Source organism: Hoplias malabaricus, chromosome X1 (assembly GCF_029633855.1).
Source record: "Hoplias malabaricus isolate fHopMal1 chromosome X1, fHopMal1.hap1, whole genome shotgun sequence".
NCBI lineage: Eukaryota > Metazoa > Chordata > Actinopteri > Characiformes > Erythrinidae > Hoplias > Hoplias malabaricus.
In genome coordinates this window covers 10534132-10557684 of record NC_089818.1, presented here as the reverse complement: position 1 = coordinate 10557684, position 23553 = coordinate 10534132, and positions in this window count along the sequence as shown.

Genomic DNA, 23553 nt, shown 5'->3' with positions numbered 1-23553 from the left:
TGAGTTGTGAGGCTTTTTAGTTTACAAGCAGCTCTGCAACAAGAGTTACTCTTAGAACAGTCATTACAAATAGTCTTCTACAGCCAACAGCCATTGCTTTTGGCCATAGCACTCTTAGGAATCCCGATCGTGTGCGCTTAGTTAGTACTTGGAATGGAGACTGCCAGGGAAAACTAGGCGCTGTAAGCTTTTAAGCTTAAGGCTCCGATTGTGAAGATTGTGGCTACAGTCATTTAAACACAAGAGGAGATCAAAACTTTAAAAAAATAAACAAATAAACAATAAATGAATAAAAAATAAACAAACAAATAAAAAAACAAACAAACAAAAAACACTGTACAGCCAGTTATTTATTTTGAGTTGTGAGGCTTTTTGGTTTACAAGCAGCTCTGTAACAAGAGTTACTCTTAGAACAGTCATTACAAATAGTCTTCTACAGCCAACAGCCATTGCTTTTGGCCATAGCACTCTTAGGAATCCCGATCGTGTGCGCTTAGTTAGTACTTGGAATGGAGACTGCCAGGGAACACTAGGAGCTGTAAGCTTTTAAGCTTAAGGCTCCGATTGTGAAGATTGTGGCTACAGTCATTTAAACACAAGAGGAGATCAAAACTTTAAAAAAATAAACAAATAAACAATAAATGAATAAAAAATAAACAAACAAATAAAAAAACAAACAAACAAAAAACACTGTACAGCCAGTCATTTATTTTGAGTTGTGAGGCTTTTTAGTTTACAAGCAGCTCTGTAACAAGAGTTACTCTTAGAACAGTCATTACAAATAGTCTTCTACAGCCAACAGCCATTGCTTTTGGCCATAGCACTCTTAGGAATCCCGATCGTGTGCGCTTAGTTAGTACTTGGAATGGAGACTGCCAGGGAACACTAGGCGCTGTAAGCTTTTAAGCTTAAGGCTCTGATTGTGAAGATTGTGGCTACAGTCATTTAAACACAAGAGGAGATCAAAACTTTAAAAAAATAAACAAAAAATGAATAAAAAATAAACAAACAAATAAACAAACAAACAAACAAAAAACATTGTACAGCCAGTTATTTATTTTGAGTTGTGAGGCTTTTTAGTTTACAAGCATCTCTGTAACAAGAGTTACTCTTAGAACATTCATTACAAATAGTCTTCTACAGCCAACAGCCATTGCTTTTGGCCATAGCACTCTTAGGAATCCCGATCGTGTGCGCTTAGTTAGTACTTGGAATGGAGACTGCCAGGGAAAACTAGGCGCTGTAAGCTTTTAAGCTTAAGGCTCCGATTGTGAAGATTGTAGCTACAGTCATTTAAACACAAGAGGAGATCAAAACTTTTTAAAAAATAAACAAATAAACAATAAATGAATAAAAAATAAACAAACAAATAAAAAAACAAACAAACAAAAAACACTGTACAGCCAGTCATTTATTTTGAGTTGTGAGGCTTTTTAGTTTACGAGCAGCTCTGTAACAAGAGTTACTCTTAGAACAGTCATTACAAATAGTCTTCTACAGCCAACAGCCATTGCTTTTGGCCATAGCACTCTTAGGAATCCCGATCTTGTGCGCTTAGTTAGTACTTGGAATGGAGACTGCCAGGGAACACTAGGCGCTGTAAGCTTTTAAGCTTAAGGCTCCGATTGTGAAGATTGTGGCTACAGTCATTTAAACACAAGAGGAGATCAAAACATTTTAAAAAATAAACAAATAAACAATAAATGAATAAAAAATAAACAAACAAATAAAAAAACAAACAAACAAAAAACACTGTACAGCCAGTCATTTATTTTGAGTTGTGAGGCTTTTTAGTTTACAAGCAGCTCTGTAACAAGAGTTACTCTTAGAACAGTCATTACAAATAGTCTTCTACAGTCAACAGCCATTGCTTTTGGCCATAGCACTCTTAGGAATCCCGATCGTGTGCGCTTAGTTAGTACTTGGAATGGAGACTGCCAGGGAACACTAGGCGCTGTAAGCTTTTAAGCTTAAGGCTCCGATTGTGAAGATTGTGGCTACAGTCATTTAAACACAAGAGGAGATCAAAACATTAAAAAAATAAACAAATAAACAATAAATGAATAAAAAATAAACAAACAAATAAAAAAACAAACAAACAAAAAACACTGTACAGCCAGTCATTTATTTTGAGTTGTGAGGCTTTTTAGTTTACAAGCAGCTCTGTAACAAGAGTTACTCTTAGAACAGTCATTACAAATAGTCTTCTACAGCCAACAGCCATTGCTTTTGGCCATAGCACTCTTAGGAATCCCGATCGTGTGCGCTTAGTTAGTACTTGGAATGGAGACTGCCAGGGAACACTAGGCGCTGTAAACTTTTAAGCTTAAGGCTCCGATTGTGAAGATTGTGGCTACAGTCATTTAAACACAAGAGGAGATCAAAACTTTAAAAAAATAAACAAATAAACAATAAATGAATAAAAAATAAACAAAAAAATAAAAAAACAAACAAACAAAAAACACTGTACAGCCAGTCATTTATTTTGAGTTGTGAGGCTTTTTAGTTTACAAGCAGCTCTGTAACAAGAGTTACTCTTAGAACAGTCATTACAAATAGTCTTCTACAGCCAACAGCCATTGCTTTTGGCCATAGCACTCTTAGGAATCCCGATCGTGTGCGCTTAGTTAGTACTTGGAATGGAGACTGCCAGGGAACACTAGGAGCTGTAAGCTTTTAAGCTTAAGGCTCCGATTGTGAAGATTGTGGCTACAGTCATTTAAACACAAGAGGAGATCAAAACTTTAAAAAAATAAACAAATAAACAATAAATGAATAAAAAATAAACAAACAAATAAAAAAACAAACAAACAAAAAACACTGTACAGCCAGTCATTTATTTTGAGTTGTGAGGCTTTTTAGTTTACAAGCAGCTCTGTAACAAGAGTTACTCTTAGAACAGTCATTACAAATAGTCTTCTACAGCCAACAGCCATTGCTTTTGGCCATAGCACTCTTAGGAATCCCGATCGTGTGCGCTTAGTTAGTACTTGGAATGGAGACTGCCAGGGAACACTAGGCGCTGTAAGCTTTTAAGCTTAAGGCTCTGATTGTGAAGATTGTGGCTACAGTCATTTAAACACAAGAGGAGATCAAAACTTTAAAAAAATAAACAAAAAATGAATAAAAAATAAACAAACAAATAAAAAACAAACAAACAAAAAACACTGGAAAGCCAGTCATTTATTTTGAGTTGTGAGGCTTTTTAGTTTACAAGCAGCTCTGTAACAAGAGTTACTCTTAGAACAGTCATTACAAATAGTCTTCTACAGCCAACAGTCATTGCTTATGGCCATAGCACTCTTAGGAATCCGGAGCTTGTGCGCTTAGTTAGTACTTGGAATGGAGACTGCCAGGGAACACTAGGCGCTGTAAGCTTTTAAGCTTAAGGCTCCGATTGTGAAGATTGTAGCTACAGTCATTTAAACACAAGAGGAGATCAAAACTTTAAAAAAATAAACAAATAAACAATAACTGTGAGGAGTTGGTGTGTTCTCCCCGTGTCCGCGTGGGTTTCCTCCGGGTGCTCCGGTTTCCTCCCACAGTCCAAAAACACACGTTGCAGGTGGATTGGCGACTCGAAAGTGTCCGTAGGTGTGAGTGAATGTGTGTGTGTGTCTGTGTTGCCTTGTGAAGGACTGGCGTCCCCTCCAGGGTGTATTCCCGCCTTGCGCCCGATGATTCCAGGTAGGCTCTGGACCCCCCGCGACCCTAAGATGGATAAGCGGTTACAGATAATGGATGGATGGATGGAAATAAACAATAAATGAATAAAAAATAAACAAACAAATAAAAAACAAACAAACAAAAAACACTGGAAAGCCAGTCATTTATTTTGAGTTGTGAGGCTTTTTAGTTTACAAGCAGCTCTGTAACAAGAGTTACTCTTAGAACAGTCATTACAAATAGTCTTCTACAGCCAACAGTCATTGCTTATGGCCATAGCACTCTTAGGAATCCCGAGCTTGTGCGCTTAGTTAGTACTTGGAATGGAGACTGCCAGGGAACACTAGGCGCTGTAAGCTTTTTAGCTTAAGGCTCCGATTGTGAAGATTGTAGCTACAGTCATTTAAACACAAGAGGAGATCAAAACTTTAAAAAAATAAACAAATAAACAATAAATGAATAAAAAATAAACAAACAAATAAAAAAACAAATAAACAAAAAAACACTGGAAAGCCAGTCATTTATTTTGAGTTGTGAGGCCTTTTAGTTTACAAGCAGCTCTGTAACAAGTGTTACTCTTAGAACAGTCATTACAAATTGTCTGCTACAGCCAACAGTCATTGCTTATGGCCATAGCACTCTTAGGAATCCCGATCTTGTGCGCTTAGTTAGTACTTGGAATGGAGACTGCCAGGGAACACTAGGCGCTGTAAGCTTTTTAGCTTAAGGCTCCGATTGTGAAGATTGTAGCTACAATCATTTAAACACAAGAGGAGATCAAAACTTTAAAAAAAATAAACAAATAAACAATAAATGAATAAAAAATAAACAAACAAATAAAAAACAAACAAACAAAAAACACTGGAAAGCCAGTCATTTATTTTGAGTTGTGAGGCTTTTTAGTTTACAAGCAGCTCTGTAACAAGAGTTACTCTTAGAACAGTCATTACAAATAGTCTTCTACAGCCAACAGTCATTGCTTATGGCCATAGCACTCTTAGGAATCCGGAGCTTGTGCGCTTAGTTAGTACTTGGAATGGAGACTGCCAGGGAACACTAGGCGCTGTAAGCTTTTTAGCTTAAGGCTCCGATTGTGAAGATTGTAGCTACAGTCATTTAACCACAAGAGGAGATCAAAACTTTAAAAAATAAACAAATAAACAATAAATGACTAAAAAATAAACAAACAAATAAAAAAACAAACAAACAAAAAACACTGGAAAGCCAGTCATTTATTTTGAGTTGTGAGGCTTTTTAGTTTACAAGCAGCTCTGTAACAAGAGTTACTCTTAGAACAGTCATTACAAATAGTCTTCTACAGCCAACAGTCATTGCTTATGGCCATAGCACTCTTAGGAATCCGGAGCTTGTGCGCTTAGTTAGTACTTGGAATGGAGACTGCCAGGGAACATTAGGCGCTGTAAGCTTTTTAGCTTAAGGCTCCGATTGTGAAGATTGTAGCTACAGTCATTTAAACACAAGAGGAGATCAAAACTTAAAAAAAAAATAAACAAATAAACAATAAAAAAATAAAAAAATAAACAAACAAATAAAAAAACAAACAAACAAAAAACACTGGAAAGCCAGTCATTTATTTTGAGTTGTGAGGCTTTTTAGTTTACAAGCAGCTCTGTAACAAGAGTTACTCTTAGAACAGTCATTACAATTAGTCTTCTACAGCCAACAGTCATTGCTTATGGCCATAGCACTCTTAGAAATCCGGAGCTTGTGCGCTTAGTTAGTACTTGGAATGGAGACTGCCAGGAAACATTAGGCGCTGTAAGCTTTTTAGCTTAAGGCTCCGATTGTGAAGATTGTAGCTACAGTCATTTAAACACAAGAGGAGATCAAAACTTTAAAAAAAATAAACAAATAAACAATAAATGAATAAAAAATAAACAAACAAATAAAAAACAAACAAACAAAAAACACTGGAAAGCCAGTCATTTATTTTGAGTTGTGAGGCTTTTTAGTTTACAAGCAGCTCTGTAACAAGAGTTACTCTTAGAACAGTCATTACAAATAGTCTTCTACCGCCAACAGTCATTGCTTATGGCCATAGCACTCTTAGGAATCCCGAGCTTGTGCGCTTAGTTAGTACTTGGAATGGAGACTGCCAGGGAACACTAGGCGCTGTAAGCTTTTTAGCTTAAGGCTCCGATTGTGAAGATTGTAGCTACAGTCATTTAACCACAAGAGGAGATCAAAACTTTAAAAAATAAACAAATAAACAATAAATGACTAAAAAATAAACAAACAAATAAAAAAACAAACAAACAAAAAACACTGGAAAGCCAGTCATTTATTTTGAGTTGTGAGGCTTTTTAGTTTACAAGCAGCTCTGTAACAAGAGTTACTCTTAGAACAGTCATTACAAATAGTCTTCTACAGCCAACAGTCATTGCTTATGGCCATAGCACTCTTAGGAATCCGGAGCTTGTGCGCTTAGTTAGTACTTGGAATGGAGACTGCCAGGGAACACTAGGCGCTGTAAGCTTTTAAGCTTAAGGCTCCGATTGTGAAGATTGTAGCTACAGTCATTTAAACACAAGAGGAGATCAAAACTTTAAAAAAATAAACAAATAAACAATAAATGAATAAAAAAATAAACAAACAAATAAAAGACAAACAAACAAAAAACACTGGAAAGCCAGTCATTTATTTTGAGTTGTGAGGCTTTTTAGTTTACAAGCAGCTCTGTAACAAGAGTTACTCTTAGAACAGTCATTACAAATAGTCTTCTACCGCCAACAGTCATTGCTTATGGCCATAGCACTCTTAGGAATCCCGAGCTTGTGCGCTTAGTTAGTACTTGGAATGGAGACTGCCAGGGAACACTAGGCGCTGTAAGCTTTTTAGCTTAAGGCTCCGATTGTGAAGATTGTAGCTACAGTCATTTAACCACAAGAGGAGATCAAAACTTTAAAAAATAAACAAATAAACAATAAATGACTAAAAAATAAACAAACAAATAAAAAAACAAACAAACAAAAAACACTGGAAAGCCAGTCATTTATTTTGAGTTGTGAGGCTTTTTAGTTTACAAGCAGCTCTGTAACAAGAGTTACTCTTAGAACAGTCATTACAAATAGTCTTCTACAGCCAACAGCCATTGCTTTTGGCCATAGCACTCTTAGGAATCCCGATCGTGTGCGCTTAGTTAGTACTTGGAATGGAGACTGCCAGGGAACACTAGGCGCTGTAAGCTTTTAAGCTTAAGGCTCCGATTGTGAAGATTGTGGCTACAGTCATTTAAACACAAGAGGAGATCAAAACTTTAAAAAAATAAACAAATAAACAATAAATGAATAAAAAATAAACAAACTAATAAAAAAACAAACAAACAAAAAACATTGTACAGCCAGTAATTTATTTTGAGTTGTGAGGCTTTTTAGTTTACAAGCAGCTCTGTAACAAGAGTTACTCTTAGAACAGTCATTACAAATAGTCTTCTACAGCCAACAGCCATTGCTTTTGGCCATAGCACTCTTAGGAATCCCGATCGTGTGCGCTTAGTTAGTACTTGGAATGGAGACTGCCAGGGAACACTAGGCGCTGTAAGCTTTTAAGCTTAAGGCTCCGATTGTGAAGATTGTGGCTACAGTCATTTAAACACAAGAGGAGATCAAAACTTTAAAAAAATAAACAAATAAACAATAAATGAATAAAAAATAAACAATCAAATAAAAAAACAAACAAACAAAAAACATTGTACAGCCAGTCATTTATTTTGAGTTGTGAGGCTTTTTAGTTTACAAGCAGCTCTGCAACAAGAGTTACTCTTAGAACAGTCATTACAAATAGTCTTCTACAGCCAACAGCCATTGCTTTTGGCCATAGCACTCTTAGGAATCCCGATCGTGTGCGCTTAGTTAGTACTTGGAATGGAGACTGCCAGGGAAAACTAGGCGCTGTAAGCTTTTAAGCTTAAGGCTCCGATTGTGAAGATTGTGGCTACAGTCATTTAAACACAAGAGGAGATCAAAACTTTAAAAAAATAAACAAATAAACAATAAATGAATAAAAAATAAACAAACAAATAAAAAAACAAACAAACAAAAAACACTGTACAGCCAGTTATTTATTTTGAGTTGTGAGGCTTTTTGGTTTACAAGCAGCTCTGTAACAAGAGTTACTCTTAGAACAGTCATTACAAATAGTCTTCTACAGCCAACAGCCATTGCTTTTGGCCATAGCACTCTTAGGAATCCCGATCGTGTGCGCTTAGTTAGTACTTGGAATGGAGACTGCCAGGGAACACTAGGAGCTGTAAGCTTTTAAGCTTAAGGCTCCGATTGTGAAGATTGTGGCTACAGTCATTTAAACACAAGAGGAGATCAAAACTTTAAAAAAATAAACAAATAAACAATAAATGAATAAAAAATAAACAAACAAATAAAAAAAACAAACAAACAAAAAACACTGTACAGCCAGTCATTTATTTTGAGTTGTGAGGCTTTTTAGTTTACAAGCAGCTCTGTAACAAGAGTTACTCTTAGAACAGTCATTACAAATAGTCTTCTACAGCCAACAGCCATTGCTTTTGGCCATAGCACTCTTAGGAATCCCGATCGTGTGCGCTTAGTTAGTACTTGGAATGGAGACTGCCAGGGAACACTAGGCGCTGTAAGCTTTTAAGCTTAAGGCTCTGATTGTGAAGATTGTGGCTACAGTCATTTAACCACAAGAGGAGATCAAAACTTTAAAAAATAAACAAATAAACAATAAATGACTAAAAAATAAACAAACAAATAAAAAAACAAACAAACAAAAAACACTGGAAAGCCAGTCATTTATTTTGAGTTGTGAGGCTTTTTAGTTTACAAGCAGCTCTGTAACAAGAGTTACTCTTAGAACAGTCATTACAAATAGTCTTCTACAGCCAACAGTCATTGCTTATGGCCATAGCACTCTTAGGAATCCGGAGCTTGTGCGCTTAGTTAGTACTTGGAATGGAGACTGCCAGGGAACACTAGGCGCTGTAAGCTTTTTAGCTTAAGGCTCCGATTGTGAAGATTGTAGCTACAGTCATTTAAACACAAGAGGAGATCAAAACTTTAAAAAAATAAACAAATAAACAATAAATGAATAAAAAAATAAACAAACAAATAAAAGACAAACAAACAAAAAACACTGGAAAGCCAGTCATTTATTTTGAGTTGTGAGGCTTTTTAGTTTACAAGCAGCTCTGTAACAAGAGTTACTCTTAGAACAGTCATTACAAATAGTCTTCTACCGCCAACAGTCATTGCTTATGGCCATAGCACTCTTAGGAATCCCGAGCTTGTGCGCTTAGTTAGTACTTGGAATGGAGACTGCCAGGGAACACTAGGCGCTGTAAGCTTTTTAGCTTAAGGCTCCGATTGTGAAGATTGTAGCTACAGTCATTTAACCACAAGAGGAGATCAAAACTTTAAAAAATAAACAAATAAACAATAAATGACTAAAAAATAAACAAACAAATAAAAAAACAAACAAACAAAAAACACTGGAAAGCCAGTCATTTATTTTGAGTTGTGAGGCTTTTTAGTTTACAAGCAGCTCTGTAACAAGAGTTACTCTTAGAACAGTCATTACAAATAGTCTTCTACAGCCAACAGTCATTGCTTATGGCCATAGCACTCTTAGGAATCCGGAGCTTGTGCGCTTAGTTAGTACTTGGAATGGAGACTGCCAGGGAACACTAGGCGCTGTAAGCTTTTTAGCTTAAGGCTCCGATTGTGAAGATTGTAGCTACAGTCATTTAAACACAAGAGGAGATCAAAACTTTAAAAAAATAAACAAATAAACAATAAATGAATAAAAAAATAAACAAACAAATAAAAGACAAACAAACAAAAAACACTGGAAAGCCAGTCATTTATTTTGAGTTGTGAGGCTTTTTAGTTTACAAGCAGCTCTGTAACAAGAGTTACTCTTAGAACAGTCATTACAAATAGTCTTCTACCGCCAACAGTCATTGCTTATGGCCATAGCACTCTTAGGAATCCCGAGCTTGTGCGCTTAGTTAGTACTTGGAATGGAGACTGCCAGGGAACACTAGGCGCTGTAAGCTTTTTAGCTTAAGGCTCCGATTGTGAAGATTGTAGCTACAGTCATTTAACCACAAGAGGAGATCAAAACTTTAAAAAATAAACAAATAAACAATAAATGACTAAAAAATAAACAAACAAATAAAAAAACAAACAAACAAAAAACACTGGAAAGCCAGTCATTTATTTTGAGTTGTGAGGCTTTTTAGTTTACAAGCAGCTCTGTAACAAGAGTTACTCTTAGAACAGTCATTACAAATAGTCTTCTACAGCCAACAGCCATTGCTTTTGGCCATAGCACTCTTAGGAATCCCGATCGTGTGCGCTTAGTTAGTACTTGGAATGGAGACTGCCAGGGAACACTAGGCGCTGTAAGCTTTTAAGCTTAAGGCTCCGATTGTGAAGATTGTGGCTACAGTCATTTAAACACAAGAGGAGATCAAAACTTTAAAAAAATAAACAAATAAACAATAAATGAATAAAAAATAAACAAACTAATAAAAAAACAAACAAACAAAAAACATTGTACAGCCAGTAATTTATTTTGAGTTGTGAGGCTTTTTAGTTTACAAGCAGCTCTGTAACAAGAGTTACTCTTAGAACAGTCATTACAAATAGTCTTCTACAGCCAACAGCCATTGCTTTTGGCCATAGCACTCTTAGGAATCCCGATCGTGTGCGCTTAGTTAGTACTTGGAATGGAGACTGCCAGGGAACACTAGGCGCTGTAAGCTTTTAAGCTTAAGGCTCCGATTGTGAAGATTGTGGCTACAGTCATTTAAACACAAGAGGAGATCAAAACTTTAAAAAAATAAACAAATAAACAATAAATGAATAAAAAATAAACAATCAAATAAAAAAACAAACAAACAAAAAACATTGTACAGCCAGTCATTTATTTTGAGTTGTGAGGCTTTTTAGTTTACAAGCAGCTCTGCAACAAGAGTTACTCTTAGAACAGTCATTACAAATAGTCTTCTACAGCCAACAGCCATTGCTTTTGGCCATAGCACTCTTAGGAATCCCGATCGTGTGCGCTTAGTTAGTACTTGGAATGGAGACTGCCAGGGAAAACTAGGCGCTGTAAGCTTTTAAGCTTAAGGCTCCGATTGTGAAGATTGTGGCTACAGTCATTTAAACACAAGAGGAGATCAAAACTTTAAAAAAATAAACAAATAAACAATAAATGAATAAAAAATAAACAAACAAATAAAAAAACAAACAAACAAAAAACACTGTACAGCCAGTTATTTATTTTGAGTTGTGAGGCTTTTTGGTTTACAAGCAGCTCTGTAACAAGAGTTACTCTTAGAACAGTCATTACAAATAGTCTTCTACAGCCAACAGCCATTGCTTTTGGCCATAGCACTCTTAGGAATCCCGATCGTGTGCGCTTAGTTAGTACTTGGAATGGATACTGCCAGGGAACACTAGGAGCTGTAAGCTTTTAAGCTTAAGGCTCCGATTGTGAAGATTGTGGCTACAGTCATTTAAACACAAGAGGAGATCAAAACTTTAAAAAAATAAACAAATAAACAATAAATGAATAAAAAATAAACAAACAAATAAAAAAACAAACAAACAAAAAACACTGTACAGCCAGTCATTTATTTTGAGTTGTGAGGCTTTTTAGTTTACAAGCAGCTCTGTAACAAGAGTTACTCTTAGAACAGTCATTACAAATAGTCTTCTACAGCCAACAGCCATTGCTTTTGGCCATAGCACTCTTAGGAATCCCGATCGTGTGCGCTTAGTTAGTACTTGGAATGGAGACTGCCAGGGAACACTAGGCGCTGTAAGCTTTTAAGCTTAAGGCTCTGATTGTGAAGATTGTGGCTACAGTCATTTAAACACAAGAGGAGATCAAAACTTTAAAAAAATAAACAAAAAATGAATAAAAAATAAACAAACAAATAAACAAACAAACAAACAAAAAACATTGTACAGCCAGTTATTTATTTTGAGTTGTGAGGCTTTTTAGTTTACAAGCATCTCTGTAACAAGAGTTACTCTTAGAACATTCATTACAAATAGTCTTCTACAGCCAACAGCCATTGCTTTTGGCCATAGCACTCTTAGGAATCCCGATCGTGTGCGCTTAGTTAGTACTTGGAATGGAGACTGCCAGGGAACACTAGGCGCTGTAAGCTTTTAAGCTTAAGGCTCCGATTGTGAAGATTGTAGCTACAGTCATTTAAACACAAGAGGAGATCAAAACTTTTTAAAAAATAAACAAATAAACAATAAATGAATAAAAAATAAACAAACAAATAAAAAAACAAACAAACAAAAAACACTGTACAGCCAGTCTTTTCTTTTGAGTTGTGAGGCTTTTTAGTTTACAAGCAGCTCTGTAACAAGAGTTACTCTTAGAACAGTCATTACAAATAGTCTTCTACAGCCAACAGCCATTGCTTTTGGCCATAGCACTCTTAGGAATCCCGATCGTGTGCGCTTAGTTAGTACTTGGAATGGAGACTGCCAGGGAACACTAGGCGCTGTAAGCTTTTAAGCTTAAGGCTCCGATTGTGAAGATTGTGGCTACAGTCATTTAAACACAAGAGGAGATCAAAACTTTAAAAAAATAAACAAATAAACAATAAATGAATAAAAAATAAACAAACTAATAAAAAAACAAACAAACAAAAAACATTGTACAGCCAGTAATTTATTTTGAGTTGTGAGGCTTTTTAGTTTACAAGCAGCTCTGTAACAAGAGTTACTCTTAGAACAGTCATTACAAATAGTCTTCTACAGCCAACAGCCATTGCTTTTGGCCATAGCACTCTTAGGAATCCCGATCGTGTGCGCTTAGTTAGTACTTGGAATGGAGACTGCCAGGGAACACTAGGCGCTGTAAGCTTTTAAGCTTAAGGCTCCGATTGTGAAGATTGTGGCTACAGTCATTTAAACACAAGAGGAGATCAAAACTTTAAAAAAATAAACAAATAAACAATAAATGAATAAAAAATAAACAATCAAATAAAAAAACAAACAAACAAAAAACATTGTACAGCCAGTCATTTATTTTGAGTTGTGAGGCTTTTTAGTTTACAAGCAGCTCTGCAACAAGAGTTACTCTTAGAACAGTCATTACAAATAGTCTTCTACAGCCAACAGCCATTGCTTTTGGCCATAGCACTCTTAGGAATCCCGATCGTGTGCGCTTAGTTAGTACTTGGAATGGAGACTGCCAGGGAAAACTAGGCGCTGTAAGCTTTTAAGCTTAAGGCTCCGATTGTGAAGATTGTGGCTACAGTCATTTAAACACAAGAGGAGATCAAAACTTTAAAAAAATAAACAAATAAACAATAAATGAATAAAAAATAAACAAACAAATAAAAAAACAAACAAACAAAAAACACTGTACAGCCAGTTATTTATTTTGAGTTGTGAGGCTTTTTGGTTTACAAGCAGCTCTGTAACAAGAGTTACTCTTAGAACAGTCATTACAAATAGTCTTCTACAGCCAACAGCCATTGCTTTTGGCCATAGCACTCTTAGGAATCCCGATCGTGTGCGCTTAGTTAGTACTTGGAATGGAGACTGCCAGGGAACACTAGGAGCTGTAAGCTTTTAAGCTTAAGGCTCCGATTGTGAAGATTGTGGCTACAGTCATTTAAACACAAGAGGAGATCAAAACTTTAAAAAAATAAACAAATAAACAATAAATGAATAAAAAATAAACAAACAAATAAAAAAACAAACAAACAAAAAACACTGTACAGCCAGTCATTTATTTTGAGTTGTGAGGCTTTTTAGTTTACAAGCAGCTCTGTAACAAGAGTTACTCTTAGAACAGTCATTACAAATAGTCTTCTACAGCCAACAGCCATTGCTTTTGGCCATAGCACTCTTAGGAATCCCGATCGTGTGCGCTTAGTTAGTACTTGGAATGGAGACTGCCAGGGAACACTAGGCGCTGTAAGCTTTTAAGCTTAAGGCTCTGATTGTGAAGATTGTGGCTACAGTCATTTAAACACAAGAGGAGATCAAAACTTTAAAAAAATAAACAAAAAATGAATAAAAAATAAACAAACAAATAAACAAACAAACAAACAAAAAACATTGTACAGCCAGTTATTTATTTTGAGTTGTGAGGCTTTTTAGTTTACAAGCATCTCTGTAACAAGAGTTACTCTTAGAACATTCATTACAAATAGTCTTCTACAGCCAACAGCCATTGCTTTTGGCCATAGCACTCTTAGGAATCCCGATCGTGTGCGCTTAGTTAGTACTTGGAATGGAGACTGCCAGGGAACACTAGGAGCTGTAAGCTTTTAAGCTTAAGGCTCCGATTGTGAAGATTGTGGCTACAGTCATTTAAACACAAGAGGAGATCAAAACTTTAAAAAAATAAACAAATAAACAATAAATGAATAAAAAATAAACAAACAAATAAAAAAACAAACAAACAAAAAACACTGTACAGCCAGTCATTTATTTTGAGTTGTGAGGCTTTTTAGTTTACAAGCAGCTCTGTAACAAGAGTTACTCTTAGAACAGTCATTACAAATAGTCTTCTACAGCCAACAGCCATTGCTTTTGGCCATAGCACTCTTAGGAATCCCGATCGTGTGCGCTTAGTTAGTACTTGGAATGGAGACTGCCAGGGAACACTAGGCGCTGTAAGCTTTTAAGCTTAAGGCTCTGATTGTGAAGATTGTGGCTACAGTCATTTAAACACAAGAGGAGATCAAAACTTTAAAAAAATAAACAAAAAATGAATAAAAAATAAACAAACAAATAAACAAACAAACAAACAAAAAACATTGTACAGCCAGTTATTTATTTTGAGTTGTGAGGCTTTTTAGTTTACAAGCATCTCTGTAACAAGAGTTACTCTTAGAACATTCATTACAAATAGTCTTCTACAGCCAACAGCCATTGCTTTTGGCCATAGCACTCTTAGGAATCCCGATCGTGTGCGCTTAGTTAGTACTTGGAATGGAGACTGCCAGGGAACACTAGGCGCTGTAAGCTTTTAAGCTTAAGGCTCCGATTGTGAAGATTGTAGCTACAGTCATTTAAACACAAGAGGAGATCAAAACTTTTTAAAAAATAAACAAATAAACAATAAATGAATAAAAAATAAACAAACAAATAAAAAAACAAACAAACAAAAAACACTGTACAGCCAGTCTTTTCTTTTGAGTTGTGAGGCTTTTTAGTTTACAAGCAGCTCTGTAACAAGAGTTACTCTTAGAACAGTCATTACAAATAGTCTTCTACAGCCAACAGCCATTGCTTTTGGCCATAGCACTCTTAGGAATCCCGATCGTGTGCGCTTAGTTAGTACTTGGAATGGAGACTGCCAGGGAACACTAGGCGCTGTAAGCTTTTAAGCTTAAGGCTCCGATTGTGAAGATTGTGGCTACAGTCATTTAAACACAAGAGGAGATCAAAACTTTAAAAAAATAAACAAATAAACAATAAATGAATAAAAAATAAACAAACAAATAAAAAAACAAACAAACAAAAAACATTGTACAGCCAGTCATTTATTTTGAGTTGTGAGGCTTTTTAGTTTACAAGCAGCTCTGCAACAAGAGTTACTCTTAGAACAGTCATTACAAATAGTCTTCTACAGCCAACAGCCATTGCTTTTGGCCATAGCACTCTTAGGAATCCCGATCGTGTGCGCTTAGTTAGTACTTGGAATGGAGACTGCCAGGGAAAACTAGGCGCTGTAAGCTTTTAAGCTTAAGGCTCCGATTGTGAAGATTGTGGCTACAGTCATTTAAACACAAGAGGAGATCAAAACTTTAAAAAAATAAACAAAAAATGAATAAAAAATAAACAAACAAATAAACAAACAAACAAACAAAAAACATTGTACAGCCAGTTATTTATTTTGAGTTGTGAGGCTTTTTAGTTTACAAGCATCTCTGTAACAAGAGTTACTCTTAGAACATTCATTACAAATAGTCTTCTACAGCCAACAGCCATTGCTTTTGGCCATAGCACTCTTAGGAATCCCGATCGTGTGCGCTTAGTTAGTACTTGGAATGGAGACTGCCAGGGAACACTAGGAGCTGTAAGCTTTTAAGCTTAAGGCTCCGATTGTGAAGATTGTGGCTACAGTCATTTAAACACAAGAGGAGATCAAAACTTTAAAAAAATAAACAAATAAACAATAAATGAATAAAAAATAAACAAACAAATAAAAAAACAAACAAACAAAAAACACTGTACAGCCAGTCATTTATTTTGAGTTGTGAGGCTTTTTAGTTTACAAGCAGCTCTGTAACAAGAGTTACTCTTAGAACAGTCATTACAAATAGTCTTCTACAGCCAACAGCCATTGCTTTTGGCCATAGCACTCTTAGGAATCCCGATCGTGTGCGCTTAGTTAGTACTTGGAATGGAGACTGCCAGGGAACACTAGGCGCTGTAAGCTTTTAAGCTTAAGGCTCTGATTGTGAAGATTGTGGCTACAGTCATTTAAACACAAGAGGAGATCAAAACTTTAAAAAAATAAACAAAAAATGAATAAAAAATAAACAAACAAATAAACAAACAAACAAACAAAAAACATTGTACAGCCAGTTATTTATTTTGAGTTGTGAGGCTTTTTAGTTTACAAGCATCTCTGTAACAAGAGTTACTCTTAGAACATTCATTACAAATAGTCTTCTACAGCCAACAGCCATTGCTTTTGGCCATAGCACTCTTAGGAATCCCGATCGTGTGCGCTTAGTTAGTACTTGGAATGGAGACTGCCAGGGAACACTAGGCGCTGTAAGCTTTTAAGCTTAAGGCTCCGATTGTGAAGATTGTAGCTACAGTCATTTAAACACAAGAGGAGATCAAAACTTTTTAAAAAATAAACAAATAAACAATAAATGAATAAAAAATAAACAAACAAATAAAAAAACAAACAAACAAAAAACACTGTACAGCCAGTCTTTTCTTTTGAGTTGTGAGGCTTTTTAGTTTACAAGCAGCTCTGTAACAAGAGTTACTCTTAGAACAGTCATTACAAATAGTCTTCTACAGCCAACAGCCATTGCTTTTGGCCATAGCACTCTTAGGAATCCCGATCGTGTGCGCTTAGTTAGTACTTGGAATGGAGACTGCCAGGGAACACTAGGCGCTGTAAGCTTTTAAGCTTAAGGCTCCGATTGTGAAGATTGTGGCTACAGTCATTTAAACACAAGAGGAGATCAAAACTTTAAAAAAATAAACAAATAAACAATAAATGAATAAAAAATAAACAAACAAATAAAAAAACAAACAAACAAAAAACATTGTACAGCCAGTCATTTATTTTGAGTTGTGAGGCTTTTTAGTTTACAAGCAGCTCTGCAACAAGAGTTACTCTTAGAACAGTCATTACAAATAGTCTTCTACAGCCAACAGCCATTGCTTTTGGCCATAGCACTCTTAGGAATCCCGATCGTGTGCGCTTAGTTAGTACTTGGAATGGAGACTGCCAGGGAAAACTAGGCGCTGTAAGCTTTTAAGCTTAAGGCTCCGATTGTGAAGATTGTGGCTACAGTCATTTAAACACAAGAGGAGATCAAAACTTTAAAAAAATAAACAAATAAACAATAAATGAATAAAAAATAAACAAACAAATAAAAAAACAAACAAACAAAAAACACTGTACAGCCAGTCATTTATTTTGAGTTGTGAGGCTTTTTAGTTTACAAGCAGCTCTGTAACAAGAGTTACTCTTAGAACAGTCATTACAAATAGTCTTCTACAGCCAACAGCCATTGCTTTTGGCCATAGCACTCTTAGGAATCCCGATCGTGTGCGCTTAGTTAATACTTGGAATGGAGACTGCCAGGGAACACTAGGCGCTGTAAGCTTTTAAGCTTAAGGCTCCGATTGTGAAGATTGTAGCTACAGTCATTTAAACACAAGAGGAGATCAAAACTTTTTAAAAAATAAACAAATAAACAATAAATGAATAAAAAATAAACAAACAAATAAAAAAACAAAGAAACAAAAAACACTGTACAGCCAGTCATTTATTTTGAGTTGTGAGGCTTTTTAGTTTACAAGCAGCTCTGTAACAAGAGTTACTCTTAGAACAGTCATTACAAATAGTCTTCTACAGCCAACAGCCATTGCTTTTGGCCATAGCACTCTTAGGAATCCCGATCGTGTGCGCTTAGTTAGTACTTGGAATGGAGACTGCCAGGGAACACTAGGCGCTGTAAGCTTTTAAGCTTAAGGCTCCGATTGTGAAGATTGTGGCTACAGTCATTTAAACACAAGAGGAGATCAAAACTTTAAAAAAATAAACAAATAAACAATAAATGAATAAAAAATAAACAAACAAATAAAAAAACAAACAAACAAAAAACATTGTACAGCCAGTCATTTATTTTGAGTTGTGAGGCTTTTTAGTTTACAAGCAGCTCTGCAACAAGAGTTACTCTTAGAACAGTCATTACAAATAGTCTTCTACAGCCAACAGCCATTGCTTTTGGCCATAGCACTCTTAGGAATCCCGATCGTGTGCGCTTAGTTAGTACTTGGAATGGAGACTGCCAGGGAAAACTAGGCGCTGTAAGCTTTTAAGCTTAAGGCTCCGATTGTGAAGATTGTGGCTACAGTCATTTAAACACAAGAGGAGATCAAAACTTTAAAAAAATAAACAAATAAACAATAAATGAATAAAAAATAAACAAACAAATAAAAAAACAAACAAACAAAAAACACTGTACAGCCAGTCATTTATTTTGAGTTGTGAGGCTTTTTAGTTTACAAGCAGCTCTGTAACAAGAGTTACTCTTAGAACAGTCATTACAAATAGTCTTCTACAGCCAACAGCCATTGCTTTTGGCCATAGCACTCTTAGGAATCCCGATCTTGTGCGCTTAGTTAATACTTGGAATGGAGACTGCCAGGGAACACTAGGCGCTGTAAGCTTTTAAGCTTAAGGCTCCGATTGTGAAGATTGTAGCTACAGTCATTTAAACACAAGAGGAGATCAAAACTTTTTAAAAAATAAACAAATAAACAATAAATGAATAAAAAATAAACAAACAAATAAAAAAACAAACAAACAAAAAACACTGTACAGCCAGTCATTTATTTTGAGTTGTGAGGCTTTTTAGTTTACGAGCAGCTCTGTAACAAGAGTTACTCTTAGAACAGTCATTACAAATAGTCTTCTACAGCCAACAGCCATTGCTTTTGGCCATAGCACTCTTAGGAATCCCGATCTTGTGCGCTTAGTTAGTACTTGGAATGGAGACTGCCAGGGAACACTAGGCGCTGTAAGCTTTTAAGCTTAAGGCTCCGATTGTGAAGATTGTGGCTACAGTCATTTAAACACAAGAGGAGATCAAAACATTTTAAAAAATAAACAAATAAACAATAAATGAATAAAAAATAAACAAACAAATAAAAAAACAAACAAACAAAAAACACTGTACAGCCAGTCATTTATTTTGAGTTGTGAGGCTTTTTAGTTTACAAGCAGCTCTGTAACAAGAGTTACTCTTAGAACAGTCATTACAAATAGTCTTCTACAGCCAACAGCCATTGCTTTTGGCCATAGCACTCTTAGGAATCCCGATCGTGTGCGCTTAGTTAGTACTTGGAATGGAGACTGCCAGGGAACACTAGGCGCTGTAAGCTTTTAAGCTTAAGGCTCCGATTGTGAAGATTGTGGCTACAGTCATTTAAACACAAGAGGAGATCAAAACTTTAAAAAAATAAACAAATAAACAATAAATGAATAAAAAATAAACAAACAAATAAAAAAACAAACAAACAAAAAACATTGTACAGCCAGTTATTTATTTTGAGTTGTGAGGCTTTTTAGTTTACAAGCAGCTCTGTAACAAGAGTTACTCTTAGAACAGTCATTACAAATAGTCTTCTACAGCCAACAGCCATTGCTTTTGGCCATAGCACTCTTAGGAATCCCGATCGTGTGCGCTTAGTTAGTACTTGGAATGGAGACTGCCAGGGAACACTAGGCGCTGTAAGCTTTTAAGCTTAAGGCTCCGATTGTGAAGATTGTGGCTACAGTCATTTAAACACAAGAGGAGATCAAAACTTTAAAAAAATAAACAAATAAACAATAAATGAATAAAAAATAAACAAACAAATAAAAAAACAAACAAACAAAAAACATTGTACAGCCAGTCATTTATTTTGAGTTATGAGGCTTTTTAGTTTACAAGCAGCTCTGTAACAAGAGTTACTCTTAGAACAGTCATTACAAATAGTCTTCTACAGCCAACAGCCATTGCTTTTGGCCATAGCACTCTTAGGAATCCCGATCTTGTGCGCTTAGTTAATACTTGGAATGGAGACTGCCAGGGAACACTAGGCGCTGTAAGCTTTTAAGCTTAAGGCTCCGATTGTGAAGATTGTAGCTACAGTCATTTAAACACAAGAGGAGATCAAAACTTTTTAAAAAATAAACAAATAAACAATAAATGAATAAAAAATAAACAAACAAATAAAAAAACAAACAAACAAAAAACACTGTACAGCCAGTCATTTATTTTGAGTTGTGAGGCTTTTTAGTTTACAAGCAGCTCTGTAACAAGAGTTACTCTTAGAACAGTCATTACAAATAGTCTTCTACAGCCAACAGCCATTGCTTTTGGCCATAGCACTCTTAGGAATCCCGATCGTGTGCGCTTAGTTAGTACTTGGAATGGAGACTGCCAGGGAAAACTAGGCGCTGTAAGCTTTTAAGCTTAAGGCTCCGATTGTGAAGATTGTGGCTACAGTCATTTAAACACAAGAGGAGATCAAAACTTTAAAAAAATAAACAAATAAACAATAAATGAATAAAAAATAAACAAACAAATAAAAAAACAAACAAACAAAAAACATTGTACAGCCAGTTATTTATTTTGAGTTGTGAGGCTTTTTAGTTTACAAGCAGCTCTGTAACAAGAGTTACTCTTAGAACAGTCATTACAAATAGTCTTCTACAGCCAACAGCCATTGCTTTTGGCCATAGCACTCTTAGGAATCCCGATCGTGTGCGCTTAGTTAGTACTTGGAATGGAGACTGCCAGGGAACACCAGGCGCTGTAAACTTTTAAGCTTAAGGCTCCGATTGTGAAGATTGTGGCTACAGTCATTTAAACACAAGAGGAGATCAAAACATTTTAAAAAATAAACAAATAAACAATAAATGAATAAAAAATAAACAAACAAATAAAAAAACAAACAAACAAAAAACACTGTACAGCCAGTCATTTATTTTGAGTTGTGAGGCTTTTTAGTTTACAAGCAGCTCTGTAACAAGAGTTACTCTTAGAACAGTCATTACAAATAGTCTTCTACAGCCAACAGCCATTGCTTTTGGCCATAGCACTCTTAGGAATCCCGATCGTGTGCGCTTAGTTAGTACTTGGAATGGAGACTGCCAGGGAACACTAGGCGATGTAAGCTTTTAAGCTTAAGGCTCCGATTGTGAAGATTGTGGCTACAGTCATTTAAACACAAGAGGAGATCAAAACATTTTAAAAAATAAACAAATAAACAATAAATGAATAAAAAATAAACAAACAAATAAAAAAACAAACAAACAAAAAACACTGTACAGCCAGTCATTTATTTTGAGTTGTGAGGCTTTTTAGTTTACAAGCAGCTCTGTAACAAGAGTTACTCTTAGAACAGTCATTACAAATAGTCTTCTACAGCCAACAGCCATTGCTTTTGGCCATAGCACTCTTAGGAATCCCGATCGTGTGCGCTTAGTTAGTACTTGGAATGGAGACTGCCAGGGAACACTAGGCGCTGTAAGCTTTTAAGCTTAAGGCTCCGATTGTGAAGATTGTGGCTACAGTCATTTAAACACAAGAGGAGATCAAAACTTTAAAAAAATAAACAAATAAACAATAAATGAATAAAAAATAAACAAACAAATAAAAAAACAAACAAACAAAAAACATTGTACAGCCAGTCATTTATTTTGAGTTATGAGGCTTTTTAGTTTACAAGCAGCTCTGTAACAAGAGTTACTCTTAGAACAGTCATTACAAATAGTCTTCTACAGCCAACAGCCATTGCTTTTGGCCATAGCACTCTTAGGAATCCCGATCTTGTGCGCTTAGTTAATACTTGGAATGGAGACTGCCAGGGAACACTAGGCGCTGTAAGCTTTTAAGCTTAAGGCTCCGATTGTGAAGATTGTAGCTACAGTCATTTAAACACAAGAGGAGATCAAAACTTTTTAAAAAATAAACAAATAAACAATAAATGAATAAAAAATAAACAAACAAATAAAAAAACAAACAAACAAAAAACACTGTACAGCCAGTCATTTATTTTGAGTTGTGAGGCTTTTTAGTTTACAAGCAGCTCTGTAACAAGAGTTACTCTTAGAACAGTCATTACAAATAGTCTTCTACAGCCAACAGCCATTGCTTTTGGCCATAGCACTCTTAGGAATCCCGATCGTGTGCGCTTAGTTAGTACTTGGAATGGAGACTGCCAGGGAAAACTAGGCGCTGTAAGCTTTTAAGCTTAAGGCTCCGATTGTGAAGATTGTGGCTACAGTCATTTAAACACAAGAGGAGATCAAAACTTTAAAAAAATAAACAAATAAACAATAAATGAATAAAAAATAAACAAACAAATAAAAAAACAAACAAACAAAAAACATTGTACAGCCAGTTATTTATTTTGAGTTGTGAGGCTTTTTAGTTTACAAGCAGCTCTGTAACAAGAGTTACTCTTAGAACAGTCATTACAAATAGTCTTCTACAGCCAACAGCCATTGCTTTTGGCCATAGCACTCTTAGGAATCCCGATCGTGTGCGCTTAGTTAGTACTTGGAATGGAGACTGCCAGGGAACACCAGGCGCTGTAAACTTTTAAGCTTAAGGCTCCGATTGTGAAGATTGTGGCTACAGTCATTTAAACACAAGAGGAGATCAAAACATTTTAAAAAATAAACAAATAAACAATAAATGAATAAAAAATAAACAAACAAATAAAAAAACAAACAAACAAAAAACACTGTACAGCCAGTCATTTATTTTGAGTTGTGAGGCTTTTTAGTTTACAAGCAGCTCTGTAACAAGAGTTACTCTTAGAACAGTCATTACAAATAGTCTTCTACAGCCAACAGCCATTGCTTTTGGCCATAGCACTCTTAGGAATCCCGATCGTGTGCGCTTAGTTAGTACTTGGAATGGAGACTGCCAGGGAACACTAGGCGATGTAAGCTTTTAAGCTTAAGGCTCCGATTGTGAAGATTGTGGCTACAGTCATTTAAACACAAGAGGAGATCAAAACATTTTAAAAAATAAACAAATAAACAATAAATGAATAAAAAATAAACAAACAAATAAAAAAACAAACAAACAAAAAACATTGTACAGCCAGTCATTTATTTTGAGTTGTGAGGCTTTTTAGTTTACAAGCAGCTCTGTAACAAGAGTTACTCTTAGAACAGTCATTACAAATAGTCTTCTACAGTCAACAGCCATTGCTTTTGGCCATAGCACTCTTAGGAATCCCGATCGTGTGCGCTTAGTTAGTACTTGGAATGGAGACTGCCAGGGAACACTAGGCGCTGTAAGCTTTTAAGCTTAAGGCTCCGATTGTGAAGATTGTGGCTACAGTCATTTAAACACAAGAGGAGATCAAAACATTTTAAAAAATAAACAAATAAACAATAAATGAATAAAAAATAAACAAACAAATAAAAAAACAAACAAACAAAAAACATTGTACAGCCAGTTATTTAGTTTGAGTTGTGAGGCTTTTTAGTTTACAAGCAGCTCTGTAACAAGAGTTACTCTTAGAACAGTCATTACAAATAGTCTTCTACAGCCAACAGCCATTGCTTTTGGCCATAGCACTCTTAGGAATCCCGATCGTGTGCGCTTAGTTAGTACTTGGAATGGAGACTGCC